The following is a 19,359-nucleotide window of genomic DNA, read 5'->3' on the forward strand; positions in this document are numbered from 1 at the left end:
TAACAGGCAAGAAAAAGAAAAATGGCTGCAGCTGTTTTCTGCATTATAAGAGAATAGCAGAATTCATCTCTGGAATAGATGCTCTTTTGTTTAGGAAAACAGACTGATGATATTTTTAGATTATCTGAAGTTAGGTACTCAAGACTGGTCCAGGGTGGAAGTGGAGACAGAAGAACAAAATTGCTTTGCATTATCAAGTGTCAAGAAATTTGCTTTTGTGCCCTGCTGGTTTTGCAGGTAAGGGGAAAGTGCTGTATTCCAAAAACAAGAGAATATGAAAATTGAGACAAACACATTATATATAAACACTCACACACAGACACGCAGGGACATCAGAAAATTGTGGCCAGCTGGATTCTGAGCAAGAACAAGGCTTTCTAAAAAACGTCTTGGGACAGAGATGGCTAAAAAAATTTAATAGTTATATTTATCAATACTTGGCTGTTTGCCATTCTGCTCTAATATCCAGCAAGCCCCTCTGTATAGTTCCCCCATCTTTAATTAGAATGTAATATTCCATACCCAATAGAATATTATATTCTATATCACTTCGAATTAGTGGTGGTTCCAGTAATGAAGGGGACAGGCTGCCTCTATGTGCAGAGCCATAGGTAGTATCTAGAAGATTCATGAGATGCAGAAGTAAATAGACATTGTAAAAGGAAAGATGTGCAAGGAGAAGCAGAAGTAAGATGGAGAGGACGGCAGATGTACGTGCAGGAGAACATCAGCACCCCTGCCCTGGAATCCTCAGGAAATGGGGAAGGGTGCAAGCTTTCTCACAGCTGAGATTGGGTCATGGTATTTTATTTGGATATAAAAAGAAAGTATAGCCACAGCAGGTTGTCTCTTGCCACAAATAAAACTGTTCACAGTGCCTTTTGAGTACCCCCAAACCTGAACCTCCCCACGTCTCTCAGCCCTGCAGTCCATTTCCCACTCTCTGCAAACACTATCTAGAACCATTCTGTGCTTTCTGTTAAGACATTTTCTTCAGTCTGGAAAGCCCCGGGGTTCATTTCTCTGCTTAGTCACATTCTACCCATTATTCAATGACCATTAAAATTCCACCTTTTTCATGAAGTTGATTCTGGCTTTTGGAGCCTACATGTGAATCTCCCATTTCTGAAGTCCTGTGACACTCATCACAAGAAAGGCATAATGATAGTAATCTTTTATTTTCTTCTATCTTCACTTGGTTTTCTACAAACAACAATGGATATTCTTAGGGTAAAGAAAGTATGTTGTTTATTTTTCTTATATGTTTTAGCTCTGTCTAGCCTGTTCCTGGATACCTGCTAAGTTTTCAATTTGCATTGGTTAATGGATAAAGAGTTGCATCATTCATTAAAATAAGCATTTATTATCCAGAAAAAAGTTCGCTAGAGGGATCCAGCCAGGCATTGTGTCCCCAGTTGATGCTGCTTATGTCGGCCACCGTACAGTAAATGAAAAAATTACTATAATAAATTAAACATTATTAATTTATTAAAATCTTTAATAATTAATATAATAAAATAAAATAATTAATTTATTAATTATTAAAATCTTCAAAATAATTTTGAAAAATAAGACTCTCTGACCTCTATCTTTCTTTACGTGCTGTCCAATTTCACATAATATTTCTACCTCCTTCTCGTGAATGAGTTCTTGCTTCCAATATAACTGCATTAAGAGAAGTTGAAATAAAGGAAAACCTAATGAATTCCTTTAGTCAAAGAGTGATTCCATGTGAGAGAACTTATGAATTCCTTCAACAATTATTTAAATATTGGGAGTGCAGTTAAATTAATGAAAGACAAGTATTTCAAACCTCAAATCAACTTGCGTATGGCAAGTCCAGATGTGAAAGTACAACCACAGACACAAACAAAATGTATATTTTCACTAATTCTACATGGGTCAAGGGTACTGAGAGGCCTACAAAATTCGTTCCATGTGCCCATTTTTACTCTTGGCTTCCTTATTTCTCTTTCTTCTCGTTGGTTGTGCTTTTTCTTTCTCTTGCGCCCTTTCCCTTTTGCTCCATGCCTTATTCTGCATGTACCTCTGTGTCTGTTGCATTCACAGCTCTTTCTCATCTATGAGCTATCATTGCACTACCATTATCTGCAAAAAGGCTGAATAACAGAGAAACTTGGAAATAAAATGAAGGTGCCCCTCACATGAAGGTTAGTTTATAAAGTCAGAGCATAAACAAGAAGAAAATTGGATATCTTGAAATCACCCTTAGACTTCCTTTGGTGGGTGCCAGGTAAGAGAACTTCTCTCACCAATTGAGCAAACTCAGTGTTTCCTCCAGTATTGGAATAGATCACTGTGTATTCAGCTGAATCCCTGATACAGGAGTTGGCTTCTTCACATAGGCTATGTTGATCCAAAAATGAGGTCTTTAAACACATTTAATGGGATGAGCTGCTGAGGTTTTTTGAAGCATATGGCAACCAAGATGCCGGCAGAAGGCAGATTCTGGGCTCCCAATTTGTGCAATTTATGGTAGTTCTGCAGTATTTGCACACTAAATGACTGTACAAGCTAAATATCAGTATCAATTAAATGGGTATTTGTCTTTTCTACTTCTTTTTCTCTTTCCTTTACCTTCTTTCTTTTCCTCTTTCTCTCCCATCAAAATACATATGACAAAATCCCATCGAGTTGAATATGTATATCATGTAACTGTACCCTAGTGTCAGATGAAAGTTCCCATTGCCTTGGAAATCAAGTCATATATCTGTCTATAATGCTGTTAGTCACTCACTTGAGAATAATTGAGGACATGCACCGAGCTTCTGCCCATCAAAGGTGGCAACTTGCATGGTCTAACAGATGGGTTTCTTGTCTCAACCCTTCATTGTCTTTTATCTTTGAATTGTGTTAATAGATCTGATTAAGCAAAAAAAAAGAAAAATTGAAGTAAATATTTTTCCATCATTAAAATTGTTTTTCCTTGTCTTGATTGTTGCATGGGAAGCCTTCTCATCTTGTTGTTTCCCCTGTGTCTCTCAGTCAAGATGCGATGAACAAAGATGTTGGTGAACCTCATCATTGCACTGCTGACAGGAGTCAGCATGGCTTGTCTTCCTCAGCTCTCAGCGTGAGTCACAGAGCTGGAGCAAACGGTATTGAGAGTCTGGCTACTCTTCCACTAACTGGGAGAAACAGTATGCAGATCAGAGTACTTCAAACCCGTCTAGATGGCTCAGTGGATTGGCTTTCAGAGAAAAAAAAATATGTCTCAGCATTTACAGTAACTATGTTATACATTATGGGCATAAATGCAACTCCTCTTGGAGTAGGCACTGAAATTAACCTACTACAAAGTTTCTAAAATATGTGCTTTGGTAGTAGATTAACCTCAGGTATATATTCATGTTGTCTCAATGACAGTATTAAATTTACTAATTCATAAATGTATCCTGTAGTTCTTCTCATGTGGTCATTTATTTGGAAGATTTGGAGAAAATTTTATGGCTGTCATTTAATTCATTTTTAAGTGATGGTTTTACTCCTTAAGTTCATTCAAAAAAATAACACTATTCGATGAAGAAAAGATTTTCTTCATATGTAAAAACAAAATTTATTAGGCAATTTTTGCCTTGCCAATAATTTTTCTAGCTGTATCTCAAGGAAAGTTAATCTATTTTGAAGTTCAATATAATAAATAACTATAATTGATTTACTTAACATTTTATTTGTTAATTCACACAAATGTATTAATATGATTTTATAGTTTAGTCACAGTAGCAGCAGCATAATATATAATTACTGATCTGAAGAACAAACAATATCTATACTTTATATATTTAAACTTACCTCAATTTATATTTGTAATAATTGGATGCTCTCAAAACCCAGATAGCTATAGAAGGAATAGAAGCTAGGTGCTCCTCATAAGTAATCTTTTAATCATGGCAATAGCACCATTTCCTAAGTGCCTATTACAGGGTCAATGATAATATATTATCACATTAATCTTTACAACATCCCTGTGAAGTTAAGGGAGTTAGTTATCTGCACCTTTTACTGACACTCATGCATCATGAAAGCAGCTTAGTTTATTCAGCTTGTTGGTGGCAAATGCAGTCATCAAAATTGGTGTGAATTTCTGTCCTTATTTCCTGCTGCCTCTTGAGTTTGAAGCTATGCTTTCATCTCTCAAATCAGAAACAATAATGCAAACATCCAGTGTCAGGCATGGTGCTAATGTTAGACTAGGTTTCCAAGGCAGTTCGAGATAGTCTGTTAGATTATAAACTGTTACCTGCGTTCAAGCTGATTGGTTATTACCCACCCATATCCAAGACTTGCAAGATAACTAGCTAGGAAGATTCTAGCATCGATACTCTTCTATTCAGAGATCTTCAGAAAAATGTAATGGGATTATTTTCACACAAAAAATTGTCGAAGATACTGGTCTAGAACACTCTGTAGCATGGGTTGAGCATGACCTTTAGACACATTTCTTTTTGTCTTTTGACTTGTTTTCTTATGATGACTTTAATTTTCCATTGGCTTATTATAAGAAGAATATTTCACAGAGAAATGAAATACTTAGACTGTCTAAAAATCAGACAATAAGTATATATCAATTAGCCACTATGGAGATATTATAGAGAATTAAAAAGAAGTATGTGAACTTAGTCTAACTCTTAAAGAAGCTTAAAATAAGCAGAAGAGGCATATATGTACATTTGTGAAATCAGTAACACTGAAGTACTGTATGACTAAGTGGAAAATGATTACCAAACAAAATAAAGGCTGCCCTAAATCTTGTGCAGTTTTAAATTAAGAAACTTTATTAAAATGTATCATAATATAGAAAGTAATTAGAATCAGGGAAATGTTTGTAAAAAGTTTCAGGCATTATAGCTAAGTACACAATCCCTGGAACTGGAAAGACTGGATACAAATCTGTCATTTGACTGCCATTTTTCAGCTATGTGGTTTTAGAAAACCACTTACCTCTCTGTGCTTCACTTTCTCATCTATAAACTGGGGGACATTATTCATAGGTTATGCTGTTTATGTGATGTGAGTGATGCTCATGCTTACTGTACTGTTCTAGGCTAAATAGGCGAGTCACTGATTCAGGCAGTGGCTATCAGTTAAATATTTAGCGATAGCCATTAGCTGCCCATAGTCTTCAAGTAAATAATGCTACTGAATATGTATTCATTATAAAGAGAAAGGCTTAGAGAGGGTAGAGCCACTAGCATTTGTTGAGTTTACACTGGGTGAAGTCCATATACTCTTTTTTGACTTATCCCAGTGAAAACCCTGTGAGCTTGGCCTAATAAAGCCCAAAGTGGTCAAGTATTTGCCAGTACATAGGAGTAAAGTTAGGTTTGAACACACACTTTTCTGAGAACAAGGCTTCTACTGTCAAATCAGTCATGCCACAGTAGATACACATTGCTAGCTACACAAATAAATTTATGAGGTATAATCTATTATAATGAAAATAAACAGAAACTATCTAAATGGCCAACATAAAATGATAAGTTTAAATATGGTAAATGAACACAATAAAATGGATGCATCTATAAAAATTATAATATACTAATTAGTAAGACTATAAAATAAAACAATTTCCAAGATTACATAAATATGTGATTACACTAACACAAAGGATATGTACTTATGTATAATTTAAAAATAGTTTAGGCAGTATTACATTTTTATATAAAATTTCTGAAGACAGAAATTTAAATATTTTAATTTGCACATTTTTGAAGGTCACTAATTTGTTTATAAGATTACTTCAAAGTTATGTAGAGCAATTTCTTTGTGTTAGCCACTGAGGTTAGCTCTGTGAGTTTAATGATGAGAAAGTGGAGTGTCTTTCCTGAAGGAGCTTGCAGTCTACTAATTCAGTAAAGACATTTATACTTTCAAAATGTATTTACCATTTAGAAACAAAGAAAAACTAGTTTTGTATAGCATTCTTTCTTTAGTTCAATTTGAAATCTATGTATTTGGAATATACAAGTCTAAAATGAAATAAACTTTTAAATATATAAGACTATTTATTATGTAAGTCTGGAGTGTGTAATACATTTTTAAAAGAAAAAACCCACTAACACCATGAAATAAATTAATAATGAATTCACCTACACGAAAATTACTATGAATGAAGACAAAAGAAATCAAGACTGGGGAATAATATCTGTTACACATAGGGCAAAATAATTTACTATATACGACTGGCCAAAATCTAATAAACAATTAGATAGCTTGAAAATGTACCGAATAAATAACAATACAGCATAGAAAACTAAATAACTTAAAGGAAAAATATTTAGAATTTCAGAAGCAGCATCTGGAGGAAATCAGTCAAAGGCTCAAATGAAAGAGATAATGGCTGAAAGTTTTCTTGAAGTGATAAAAACCAGCAATCTTCAGTTTCAGGGAAAAAACACATCTCAACCAAGATTTGAAAAAAAAAAAAAAGCCCGTGCGGTGGCTCAGGACTGTAATCCCAGCACTTTGGGAGGCTGAATCCGGCAGATCACGTGAGCTTAGGAGTTCAAGACCAGCCTGGCCAACATGATGAAACCCCATCTCTACTAAAAATACAGAAAAGTAGCTGGGTGCAGTGGTGGGTGCCGGCAATCCCAGCTACTCAGGATGCTGGGGCAGAATTGCTTAAACTTGGGAAGACAGAGGTTGCAGTAAGCTGAGATCACGCCACTGCACTCCAGCCTAGGCAACCAGAGTGAAACTCTGTCTAAAAGAAAAAAAAACAAGATCCACATATAGACACTTTTTTTCTTTTCTAAGACATTTGAAACATCCAGAGCAGAAAAACAGGTCATCCACAAAGAATATGGAATTAGATGATCATCTGAATTCTCAAGATGAAAGGCAGAGCACAGTGAAATTGTGACCTTAAATTTCTGCATACAAAGACATTTTCAGAAACACAAGCAAAAACTAAGAAAATGGAGTACCCTTAAGAATAAAGGGTATATATTGGGAGAAATGAAAACACCTATAGAAGAAAATTCAGATATTTAAGGGGATCATGAAAATAAAATGCAATTATGTGTGTAAATTAAGACAAACACAGGTTGTTAAAAAGAATAAAAATCCTGCCCAATAAGTGTGACTTAAGAATAAGTCTAAGTGATATGAAAACACTAGCCTAAAACATATAAGTTGGAAAGAAATGATTAGAGTTGATACATTCTGAGTTATTTAAAATCATCTGTATTGCTAAAAATTTCTAGGGCTAAACCTGAAAGAGTACAAATGTATAACTTTATATGGAAAAACAAAATCTAGAGTGAAATATTCCACCAAAAATCAATCAATCAAAGAAAAAGCAAGATAGAAAATAAACAGAAAAATAAATCAGGAGAAATTAAAATACAAATAATTTCTTAGAAGTAAAACAATATGTATAGTTTATCTTAATCAAGATTAACCTGTCACCAGACTAATCAATACATAAAAATCAATATTATTTTACTAGGTTAAAAATAGACTTCTGGCTAGGTGTGGCGACACACTCCTGTGATCCCAGCACTTTGGAAGACTAAGGTGGAAGGATTGCTTCAGCCCAGGAGTTTGAGACCAGCCTGGGTAAGATGATGAAAAACTCCCATCTCTACAAAATTTTTTTAAAAACTTAGCTATACACTGTGGTGCATAACTGTCATCCCAGCGATTCAGGAGGCTAACGCAGAAGGATACCTTGAGCCCAGTAGTTCAAGGCTGCAGTGAGCTACGATTATGCCATTGTACTCCAGCCTGGGTGACCAAGTGAGACCTCATGTTTTTTTTAACGTGTTTTTTTTTTTTTTTTTTTTTTTTCCCGAAGTGACTTCTACTATGTGCTGCCTAAAATAAACAGCAAAGAGAGAAAGATGTAGCACAATTGTAAGTAAATGGTAGAAAAATCATAAACCCATCTAATAATAGAAGACTACAGAGCTGTATTAAGAGAAAACTAATATATCAAGAAGCTTTATGTGACATAAGGAGAGTCAATGCAGAACTCTAATATTTTCACTAAATTAAAAAGATATAACAATTTTAAATGTATAATTTCTATAATTTCTGTACCTTAAAAGCTAATAAAATATTTTCCAAAAATGAATGTAGTTTGGCCGAAAAGCAAAGTCCAAAAATTTTTTTAAATTAAAATCATTTGAAATATAACCTTTGATCAAATTCAATTAAGCTAGAAATCAAAAAAACAAAGACATAATTTAAACTTCTCTATTTTAGAAGTTTTAAAATATACCTAAAATTATACTACTAAAACTTTGGGACCAAAAGAGAAATCATAATGAAAATTCAAAAACACTTAGAACAAAATTACAATAAATATATCATGCAAGAAATTTTGTGGGAGGCTGTTACATTTCACAATAATTAGAGAGAAATATATAGTTTTAAGTTCTTACAGTAGAAAAGAAGATATCTTGAAAGCTAACAAATTAAGCATCTATCTTAATTTAGAAAACAGTGATTAAAAGAAAATATAACAAAACAAATAACAAAGGTTAGCATAGACCTGATGAAAAAGAAAAAAATACATAATTACAGAGGATTTAAAACTATAAAAGATAGTTCATTGAAAAAAGCTAACAAAATAAACAAATGTCTGGCATGATTAAATAAAAACATTTGAAGGCCATATAGTAAATATAAGGTGTCATATTAATAATGTAAATAAACTAACAGGTTTGCACTGAAGTCGGCTTCATCTATATGCATATCTGCTGCCTCCCAACACATTATCTATTCTTAACATCCAGAAATGAATGCAATGTTTTAAACAAAGATATTCTAATGAACTAGGTTTTGTTGAGGTTGTTGTTCCACTTTGAGGTAAGGTCATAGTATTTTTCCAATTGAGATGAAAAATGTAAACATTATTTTTATCTCTCTCATGGATTCATGATTCTTCCAGTTTTTTTAATCGTTAAAAAGTTTTCTTAAGATAGAAAAGCTCAAACTATAAAAGAAAACCTACTGTAGGTTTAAGGTCCGATTTTCAGCATTATGTACTGATTGAAAAGAAGGCAAGCCCTCAGAAATGACATTTGTAATACATAAAACCATCAAAGAACTACTGCAAGAAATTATAATTAATAAAAACTTTTATAAACCAATGAGAAAAAGACAACCTAATATAAAACTGTGCAAAACATGTGAACAAACATTTCAGAATAGGAAAACCACAAATCAACCCCAAGTCATATGAAAATATTCTCAACTTTGAGTAATCAGAGAACAAGAACAACTAATTAAAACAACCATTGTTTGCTTACCAGATTGGAAACCACTGTAACAGCTGAAAATACAAAGCATTTTCACACGAGCGGAATAATCATTGGTGGGGTTCCCAAATTAAACAGCCATTCTGGAAAACAATTTGGCATGTTTAATAAGGCTCAACAGATCTGGTAGCCAGTGATTCCACTCTTAAAGACCTGTATCTTTGAGAAACTCATATGCTAGTCAACAAAGATATGAAAGAAAATCTTTAGAAGAATTGCATTCAATAGCAAAAACTGTTCATTAATAGTGGGATGTATAAATTTGTGATTATTTACTTAATGATGTATAAGAGTAAAGATGAATAAACTAATTACATGCCACAATATAGATACATCTCAAAAATCAGATGTATGAAAGAAGCAAATCATCACTGAATACATAGAATATAAAACATAGAATATAAAGTATTATTCTATTTACTTAATGTTCAAAACCAGCTATAACCAAATAGCACGTACTTTAGGTATATATATATGTATGCAATACAAATATAAATTAAAGTTTTGACATTATCAACACAAAAAATTCAGTTACCTCTAAAGATATTGAATTAGTTTATAGAGGTACATTTAGGAGCCTTCGAGATATTTCTTAAGTTTGATGTTAGGTACAGGAGGCTAACTTTATTTATTTATTTAATGTATTGAGACAGGGTCTTGCTCTGTCATCCAGGCTGGAGTACAGTGGCACAATCTCGACTCACTGCAGCCTCTTTCTCCTGGGTTCAAGTGATTCTCCTGCCTCAGCCTCCTGAGTAGCTGGGATTGCAAGCATCTGTCACCTGCCCCAGCTAATTTCTTTGTATTTTTAGTAAAGACAGGGTTTCACCATATTGGCCAGGCTGGTCTTGAACTCCTGACCTCAAGTGATTCAAGTGAGGTCCTAGAACCCTGGACATCAAAGTTCTAGAATTAAGATGTGAGCCACTGTGCCCAGCCTACTTTATTTATTTATTTATTTATTTTTTTATTTTTTTAATTTTTTATTTGATTATAGGTTTTGGGGTACATGAGTAGAGCATGCGAGACAGTTGCGTAGGTACACACATGGCAGTGTGCTTTGCTTTTCTTCTCCCCTTCACCCGCATTTGGCATTTCTCCCCAGGCTATCCCTCCCCACCTCCCCCTCCCACTGGCCCTCCCCTTTTCCCCCCAATAGACCCCAGTGTTTAGTACTCCCCTTTCTGTGTCCATGTGTTCTCATTTTTCATCACCCACCTATGAGTGAGAATATGCGGTGTTTCATTTTCTGTTCTTGTGTCAGTTTGCTGAGGATGATGTTCTCCAGATTCATCCATGTCCCTACAAACGACACGAACTCATCATTTCTGATTGCTGCATAATATTCCATGGTGTATATGTGCCACATTTTTCCAATCCAGTCTATTATCCAGGTCTTTGCTATTGTAAACAGTGCTGCAATGAACATTCGTGTACATGTGTCCTTATAGTAGAACGATTTATAGTCTTTTGGATATATACCCAGTAATGGGATTGCTGGGTCAAATGGAATTTCTATTTCTAAGGCCTTGAGGAATCGCCACACTGTCTTCCACAATGGTTGAACTAATTTACACTCCCACCAACAGTGTAAAAGTGTTCCTTTTTCTCCACATCCTCTCCAGCATCTGTTGTCTCCAGATTTTTTAATGATCGCCATTCTAACTGGCGTGAGATGGTATCTCAAAGTGGATTTGATTTGCATCTCTCTGATGACCAGTGACGATGAGCATTTTTTCATATGATTGTTGGCCTCATATATGTCTTCTTTCGTAAAGTATCTGTTCATATCCTTTGCCCACTTTTGAATGGGCTTGTTTGTTTTTTTCCTGTAAATCTGCTTGAGTTCTTTGTAAATTCTGGATATCAGCCCTTTGTCAGATGGGTAGACTGCAAAAATTTTTTCCCATTCTGTTGGTTGCCGATCCACTCTAGTGACTGTTTCTTTTGCCGTGCAGAAGCTGTGGAGTTTGATTAGGTCCCATTTGTCTATTTTGGCTTTTGTTGCCAATGCTTTTGGTGTTTTGTTCATGAAGTCCTTGCCTACTCCTATGTCCTGGATAGTTTTGCCTAGATTTCCTTCTAGGGTTTTTATGGTGCCAGGTCTTATGTTTAAGTCTTTAATCCATCTGGAGTTAATTTTAGTGTAAGGTGTCAGGAAGGGGTCCAGTTTCTGCTTTCTGCACATGGCTAGCCAGTTTTCCCAACACCATTTGTTAAACATGGAATCCTTTCCCCATTGCTTGTTTTTGTCAGGTTTATCAAAGATTGTATAGTTGTATGTATGTTGTGTTGCCTCCGGTGCCTCTGTTCTGTTCCATTGGTCTATATCTCTGTTTTGGTACCAGTACCATGCTGTTTTGATTACTGTAGCCTTGTAGTATAGTTTGAAATCCGGTAGTGTGATGCCCCCCGCTGTGTTCTTTTTGCTTAGAATTGACTTGGCTATGCGGGCTCTCTTTTGGTTCCATATGAAGTTCATGGTGGTTTTTTCCAGTTCTGTGAAGAAAGTCAATGGTAGCTTGATGGGGATAGCGTTGATTCTGTAAATTACTTTGGGCAGTATAGCCATTTTCAGGATATTAATTCTTCCTAACCATGAACATGGAATGTTTCTCCATCTGTTTGTGTCCTCTCTGATTTCGTTGAGCAGTGGCTTGTAGTTCTCCTTGAAGAGGTCCCTTACGTTCCTTGTGAGTTGTATTCCAAGGTATTTTATTCTTTTTGTAGCAATTGCGAATGGCAGTTCGCTCTTGATTTGGCTTTCTTTAAGTCTGTTATTGGTGTAGACGAATGCTTGTGATTTTTGCACATTGATTTTATATCCTGAGACTTTGCTGAAGTTGTTTATCAGTTTCAGGAGTTTTTGGGCTGAGGCAATGGGGTCTTCTAGGTATACTATCATGTCGTCTGCAAATAGAGACAATTTGGCTTCCACCTTTCCTATTTGAATACCCTTTATTTCTTTTTCTTGCCTGATTGCTCTGGCTAGAACTTCCAGTACTATATTGAATAGGAGTGGTGAGAGAGGGCATCCTTGTCTAGTGCCAGATTTCAAAGGGAATGCTTCCAGTTTTTGCCCATTCAGTATGATATTGGCTGTTGGTTTGTCATAAATAGCTTTTATTACTTTGAGATACGTTCCATCGATACCGAGTTTATTGAGGGTTTTTAGCATAAAGGGCTGTTGAATTTTGTCAAATGCCTTCTCTGCGTCAATTGAGATAATCATGTGGTTTTTGTTTTTGGTTCTGTTTATGTGGTGAATTACGTTGATAGACTTGCATATGTTGAACCAGCCTTGCATCCCCGGGATGAATCCTACTTGATCATGATGAATAAGTTTTTTGATTTGCTGTTGCAATCGGCTTGCCAATATTTTATTGAAGATTTTTGCATCTATGTTCATCATGGATATTGGCCTGAAGTTTTCTTTTCTCGTTGGGTCTCTGCCGGGTTTTGGTATCAGGATGATGTTGGTCTCATAAAATGATTTGGGAAGGATTCCCTCTTTTTGGATTGTTTGAAATAGTTTTAGAAGGAATGGTACCAGCTCCTCCTTGTGTGTCTGGTAGAATTCGGCTGTGAACCCGTCTGGACCTGGGCTTTTTTTGTGAGGTAGGCTCTTAATTGCTGCCTCGACTTCAGACCTTGTTATTGGTCTATTCATAGTTTCAGCTTCCTCCTGGTTTAGGCTTGGGAGGACACAGGAGTCCAGGAATTTATCCATTTCTTCCAGGTTTACTAGTTTATGTGCATAGAGTTGTTTGTAATATTCTCTGATGATGGTTTGAATTTCTGTGGAATCTGTGGTGATTTCCCCTTTATCATTTTTTATTGCATCTATTTGGTTCTTCTCTCTCTTTTTTTTAATCAATCTGGCTAGTGGTCTGTCTATTTTGTTGATCTTTTCAAAAAACCAGCTCTTGGATTTATTGATTTTTTGAAGGGTTTTTCGTGTCTCAATCTCCTTCAGCTCAGCTCTGATCTTAGTAATTTCTTGTCTTCTGCTGGGTTTTGAGTTTTTTTGATCTTGCTCCTCTAGCTCTTTCAATTTTGACGATAGGGTGTCAATTTTGGATCTCTCCATTCTCCTCATATGGGCACTTATTGCTATATACTTTCCTCTAGAGACTGCTTTAAATGTGTCCCAGAGGTTCTGGCACGTTGTGTCTTCATTCTCATTGGTTTCGAAGAACTTCTTTATTTCTGCCTTCATTTCGTTGTTTACCCAGTCAACATTCAAGAGCCAGTTGTTCAGTTTCCATGAAGCTGTGCGGTTCTGGGTCGGTTTCTGAATTCTGAGTTCTAACTTGATTGCACTATGGTCTGAGAGGCTGTTTGTTATGATTTCAGTTGTTTTGCATTTGTTGAGCAGTGCTTTACTTCCAATTATGTGGTCAATTTTAGAGTAGGTGTGATGTGGTGCTGAGAAGAATGTGTATTCTGCGGATTTGGGGTGGAGAGTTCTGTAAATGTCCACCAGGTTTGCTTGCTCCAGGTCTGAGTTCAAGCCCTGGATATCCTTGTTGATTTTCTGTCTGGTTGATCTGTCTAGTATTGACAGTGGAGTGTTAAAGTCTCCCACTATTACTGTGTGGGAGTCTAAGTCCTTTTGTAAGTCATTAAGAACTTGCCTTATGTATCTGGGTGCTCCTGTATTGGGTCCATATATGTTTAGGATCGTTATCTCTTCTTGTTGTATCGATCCTTTTACCATTATGTAATGGCCTTCTTTGTCTCTTTTGATCTTTGTTGCTTTAAAGTATATTTTATCAGAGATGAGAATTGCAACTCCTGCTTTTTTTTGCTTTCCATTAGCTTGGTAAATCTTCCTCCATCCCTTTATTTTGAGCCTTTGTGTATCCTTGCATGTGAGATGGGTTTCCTGGATACAGCACACTGATGGGTTTTGGATTTTTATCCAATTTGCCAGTCTGTGTCTTTTGATTGGTGCATTTAGTCCATTTACATTTAGGGTTAATATTGTTATGTGTGAATTTGATACTGCCATTTTGATGCTAAGTGGCTGTTTTGCCTGTTAGTTGTTGTAGATTCTTCATTATGTTGAAGCTCTTTAGCATTCAGTGTGATTTTGGAATGGCTGGTACTGATTGATCCTTTCTATGTGTAGTGCCTCTTTTAGGAGCTCTTGTAAAGCAGGCCTGGTGGTGACAAAATCTCTGAGTACTTGCTTGTTCACAAAGGATTTTATTCTTCCTTCACTTCTGAAGCTCAGTTTGGCTGGATATGAAATTCTGGGTTGAAAGTTCTTTTCTTTAAGAATGTTGAATATTGGCCCCCACTCTCTTCTGGCTTGTAGTGTTTCTGCCGAGAGATCTGCTGTGAGTCTGATGGGCTCCCCTTTGTGGGTGACCCGACCTTTCTCTCTGGCTGCCCTTAGTATTCTCTCCTTTATTTCAACCCTGTTGAATCTGACGATTATGTGCCTTGGGGTTGCTCTTCTTGCGGAATATCTTTGTGGTGTTCTCTGTATTTCCTGCAATTGAGTGTTGGCTTGTCTTGCTAGGTGGGGGAAATTCTCCTGGATGATGTCCTGAAGAGTATTTTCCAGCTTGGATTCATTCTCTTCGTCCCCTTCTGGTACACCTATCAAACGTAGGTTAGGTCTTTTCACATAGTCCCACATTTCTTGGAGACTTTGTTCATTCCTTTTTGCGCTTTTTTCTCTGATCTTGGTTTCTCGTTTTATTTCATTGAGTTGGTCTTCGACTTCAGATATTCTTTCTTCTGCTTGGTCAATTCGGCTATTGAAACTTGTGTTTGCTTCACGAAGTTCTCGTATTGTGTTTTTCAGCTCCTTTAATTCATTCATATTCCTCTCTAAGGTATCCATTCTTGTTATCATTTCCTCGAATCTTTTTTCAAATCTTTTTTCAAGGTTCTTAGTTTCTTTGCATTGATTTAATACATGATCTTTTAGCTCACAAAAGTTTCTCATTATCCATCTTCTGAAGTCTAATTCCGTCATTTCGTCACAGTCATTCTCCGTCCAGCTTTGCTCCCTTGCTGGTGAGGAGTTTTGGTCCTTTCTAGGAGGCGAGGTGTTCTGGTTTTGGGTGTTTTCCTCCTTTTTGCGCTGGTTTCTTCCCATCTTTGTGGATTTGTCCGCTGGTCGTCTGCGTAGTTGCTGACTTTTCGTTTGGGTCTCTGAGTGGACACCCAGAATGTTGATGATGAAGTATTTCTGTTGCTTGGTTTTCCTTCTACCAGTCTAGCCCCTTCGCTGTACGACTGCTGAGGTCCGCTCCAGACCCTGCTTGTCTGGGGTGCACCTCTAGTAGCTGTGGCACAGCGAGGGATGCTACCAGTTTCTTTTTCTGCTATCTTTGTCCCAGGATGATGCCTGCCTAATGTCAGTCTTTTGGATATAGAGGGGTCAGGGAGCTGCTTGAGGAGACAGTTTGTACTTTATAGGGGTTTAATTGCTGAGCTGTGCACGCTGTTGTTCATTCAGGGCTGTTAGGCTGCTATGTTTGATTCTGCTGCAACAGAGCTCATTAAAACCCCCCCTTTTTTTTTTTTTCTCAAATGCTCTGTGTTGAGGGGTTTGGGCTTTATTTTTGGATGTCCGATCAGGTGTCCTGCCCAGCTAGAAGGCAGACTAGCCACTGTTTGGCTGCCGAGGCTCCGCCCTGCTGTTGTGTGATTCGCGCTGTTCCTGCCGGCTCTGCTGTGGTCTCCGCCACGCCCTGCGGCGGAGTCTCTTCGTTGTAGCGTGTTGCCTCAGCAACGGCAGGCTGCGTCAGCAGGGCGTGTATCTCAGTAGGGACGGGTTGCCTCGGCAACGGCTGGCTGCGTCAGCAATGGGTGTGTATCTCAGTTGGGGCGGGTTGCCTCGGCAATGGCTGGCTGCGTCAGCAGTGGGCGTGTATCTCAGTTGGGGCGGGTTGCCTCGGCAACGGCTGGCTGTGTCAGCAGTGGGCGTGTATCTCAGTTGGGGCGGGTTGCCTCGGTAGTGGTGGACGCCCCTCCCCCACAGAGCGTCTCAGACCGTCTGCTCGGGATAGTTTGAAATCTTGGTTTTGTTCGTCCCACTGGGTATCCCAATCCCTGCAATCCCCTGGGCTGGCCTATTGTCCAAGTCTCATTCAGTCTCAAGTCCAGCCCTCTCAAGTCTCAGGTTGCCGGTTCAACAGGGCACCCGGACAAGCGCGCCCTGTGGGGATTGCTGGGTAGGGCCAGCCGCCGCGCCCCGGCTGCCGGCTTCGCCAGGCAGACCTACTGCCTGGTGTCCCATGTCTTTTTTATACTTGGGAGTTTCCCCGTTCTGTGGGCAACAAAGATCAGTCTGGAAATGCCGCTCTGACTCACCGTTTGCGGATTCAACGAGAAGAGCTCCAATCCTGGGTTGTTCTCACAGCGCCATCTTGAGTCCTCCCCCACTTTATTTATTTTTATTAATGTCCTTTAACATGTATATACGTATTTATATACTCTCTTTGATATGTATACTTCCCAGTTACAAAGTGAAAAAAAATTCTGTTCAGAGTTTCTTTTAATCAATTAAAATTTGGCTATTGAAACCATTTGTTGTTTTTTGTGGTTTCCCTAAACTCTTGTTAATAGTTCAGTACAAAATAACAGGAAAGATCCCTTTTCTTTAGTAACCTGAGATTCTCTAAGGACCTCCCTAGAGGACAGCACATCTCCATTTATAGGAAAGGACTTGGGAAAGTAAAATAGCCTTTGTATTGAATTTTATCTACCAGGTGTTGGGTTATAATCTTTATATCTGTATTATCTGATAAACAGAGTCACCCTCTGAAATGTTATATTTGCAATTTTTTTCTCCAGGAAACAGAAAACTAAGGCCCATCTCTTTTAAGACCTGTAACTTGAGGCCAACGTATTCACTTCAAGCCCCTGTTTTCGCTTCACTTATTCGGTACCTACTTCTGACACTCTCAGATAGTGAGCTGCCTGAGATCAAGAACTGTTTTTCACCTTCCTACCCTTTAGTTCGGAGCACAAGATGTGGCTTGGAGTCCGCTCAGTAAAAGCTTGATTAATGATTCATTATCCCTGGAAGGTTTAGGATTGACTTTTTTGACTCATGTACTCATTTGCAACTCCTAATGGCCACCACAAGAGAACAGTTGAAATTATTTGATTCAATGTTTTTACATTATAAGTAAGTAAACTGACTCCTGACATATTCAGATGGCATGTCTGGGACACTACATCTACAGAATGAAATGGAAAATTCATCTCTTCAGCAATCTTTTCCTGGGCTTCTCATTCAAACACCTTCTGTGAATTAGCTACTTTTTCTATCTGTTGAATAGGGCCCAGTTTGAGACTTTAATACCTATCTGTTTGTCCAATCCATTCCCTGACTTAGGTATTTTCCTTAGTGAATAGAGCTGAGGACATTTTAATTAATTTATTATGTCCCTTCAATTAGGGGACCCTATTAATAATTGAAATGGGTTTTTAATTGGTTTATATCCTCTAGGGTATCATATTAATAACATAAATAAACTAACAGGTTTGCATTGAATTAGGCTTCATCTATATGCATATCTGCTGCCTCCCAATACATTATCTATTCTTAACCTCCAAAATTGAGTGCAACTTTTTAAACAAAGACATTCTGATGAACTAGTTTTTGTTGTGGTTGTTGTTCCGTTTTGAGGCAAGGTCATAGTATTTTCCGAATGAGATGGAAAATGTCAACATTATTTTTTATCTTTCTCATGGATTCACAATTCTTGCAGTTTTCTAATTCTATAATGTTGAAATTACCATTGAGTCATCTCTCTGCTTTAGACGTCAGTCTGATCATAGACTCATGTACCTTCAGAGACAGGAAGATCCTTAGAAAAAATCATTTGTTAAGAACCAACACATTTGAAAAACAGAGGGGTGCCATGGTGTGCTGAAGCTCACACAGCAAGCTAGTAGCAAGGACAGTGGGTTCTCTTTAGACATCTTCTTGATTTTTCTCTCAAATATCATTAATTTTAGTTGTTCATTTCACTTTGGTAAAGTCACCATCGAAGGCCCACTTCACATTTGGATTGGTCTTCCTTTCTCTTGAGAATAACTAAGGATTTGTCTTACTGAAAAAAATCAACTTTATTATTCTCAGCACTCAGCACAATACTAGGCTCAACAAAGTCTCCATTACATGTTAATTGGAATAAACTCCACGATGTCAACTATCATTTTCCTGCCTGTAACATTAACTCCATGTACCCTCAGCAGGGCATTCCAGCACAATGCACCCCTGAATGCCTGGTCTCAATTCATTTTTCCAACCTGGTTCCTGATGCTTTCCTTACACAGACTATCTTCTGAATGCAGCTTTCTCTTTTTCTGTTGAATCCCACTGGTTTATTCTTTCTTCTATGTCTCTAGTTCTAAAGTTTTTTTTTTTTTTAATTAAGTGTGGTTTTCAAATTATTACCCTCAAAACTTGATGAAGACTTTAATTCTTGTCCCTCTTCACTAACTCTGGGGGTGATGTCTAGCAATGTGTTTTAGCAAGTCTTTCTGGTGATTCTGATGCGTGCTCAATTTTGAGAATCCCTGCTCTCACTTCTTGGATGGAGAAAGAGGCCTGGCAACCACAATACACAGGTCCCTCGAGACACGAGTTTTTCTAAATGGCTAAATAAAGCCCTTTGCAACACTCACATCTACATCAAATTTCCTTTTTCAATGACTTAGAATAATATTTTGTATATTTGGGGTATATGCCTTATTATTCCCAAGTGAGAGCTGGTTGAGGGCCTTTATTTCTAATTCTTCTTCTACAGAATGCCTCACACCTGCTTGTGCCTCAATAAATGCTTATTGGATCACGAGGGGCAGTAATAAGGATGATGACAATAACAATTAACTATTACAGTAGATGCCTGTCTTGTTTGTGGATCTACAACATCTTTTCCAACACTGTTAGTTTGGGAGTTCCTTATGTTATAGATTCTAATATTCTTTCTTTTCTCTATTTTTTAATTTTACTTTAAGTTCTGGGGTACATGTACAGAATGTGCATGTTTGTTAGTTATACACGTGCCATGGCGGTTTGGTTTTTTTTTTT

The 19,359-nt window shown here is 37.2% G+C and overlaps 1 pseudogene; it reads left to right on the forward strand.

Moving 5' to 3' along the window:
• The window catches only part of LOC144581691 (uncharacterized), a 149,298-nt pseudogene extending 131,987 nt beyond the window's left edge, over positions 1–17,311 (forward strand).
• Positions 17,312–19,359: the final 2,048 nt, after the last annotated feature.

Source organism: Callithrix jacchus, chromosome 3 (genome assembly GCF_049354715.1).
Source record: "Callithrix jacchus isolate 240 chromosome 3, calJac240_pri, whole genome shotgun sequence".
Lineage (NCBI taxonomy): Eukaryota > Metazoa > Chordata > Mammalia > Primates > Cebidae > Callithrix > Callithrix jacchus.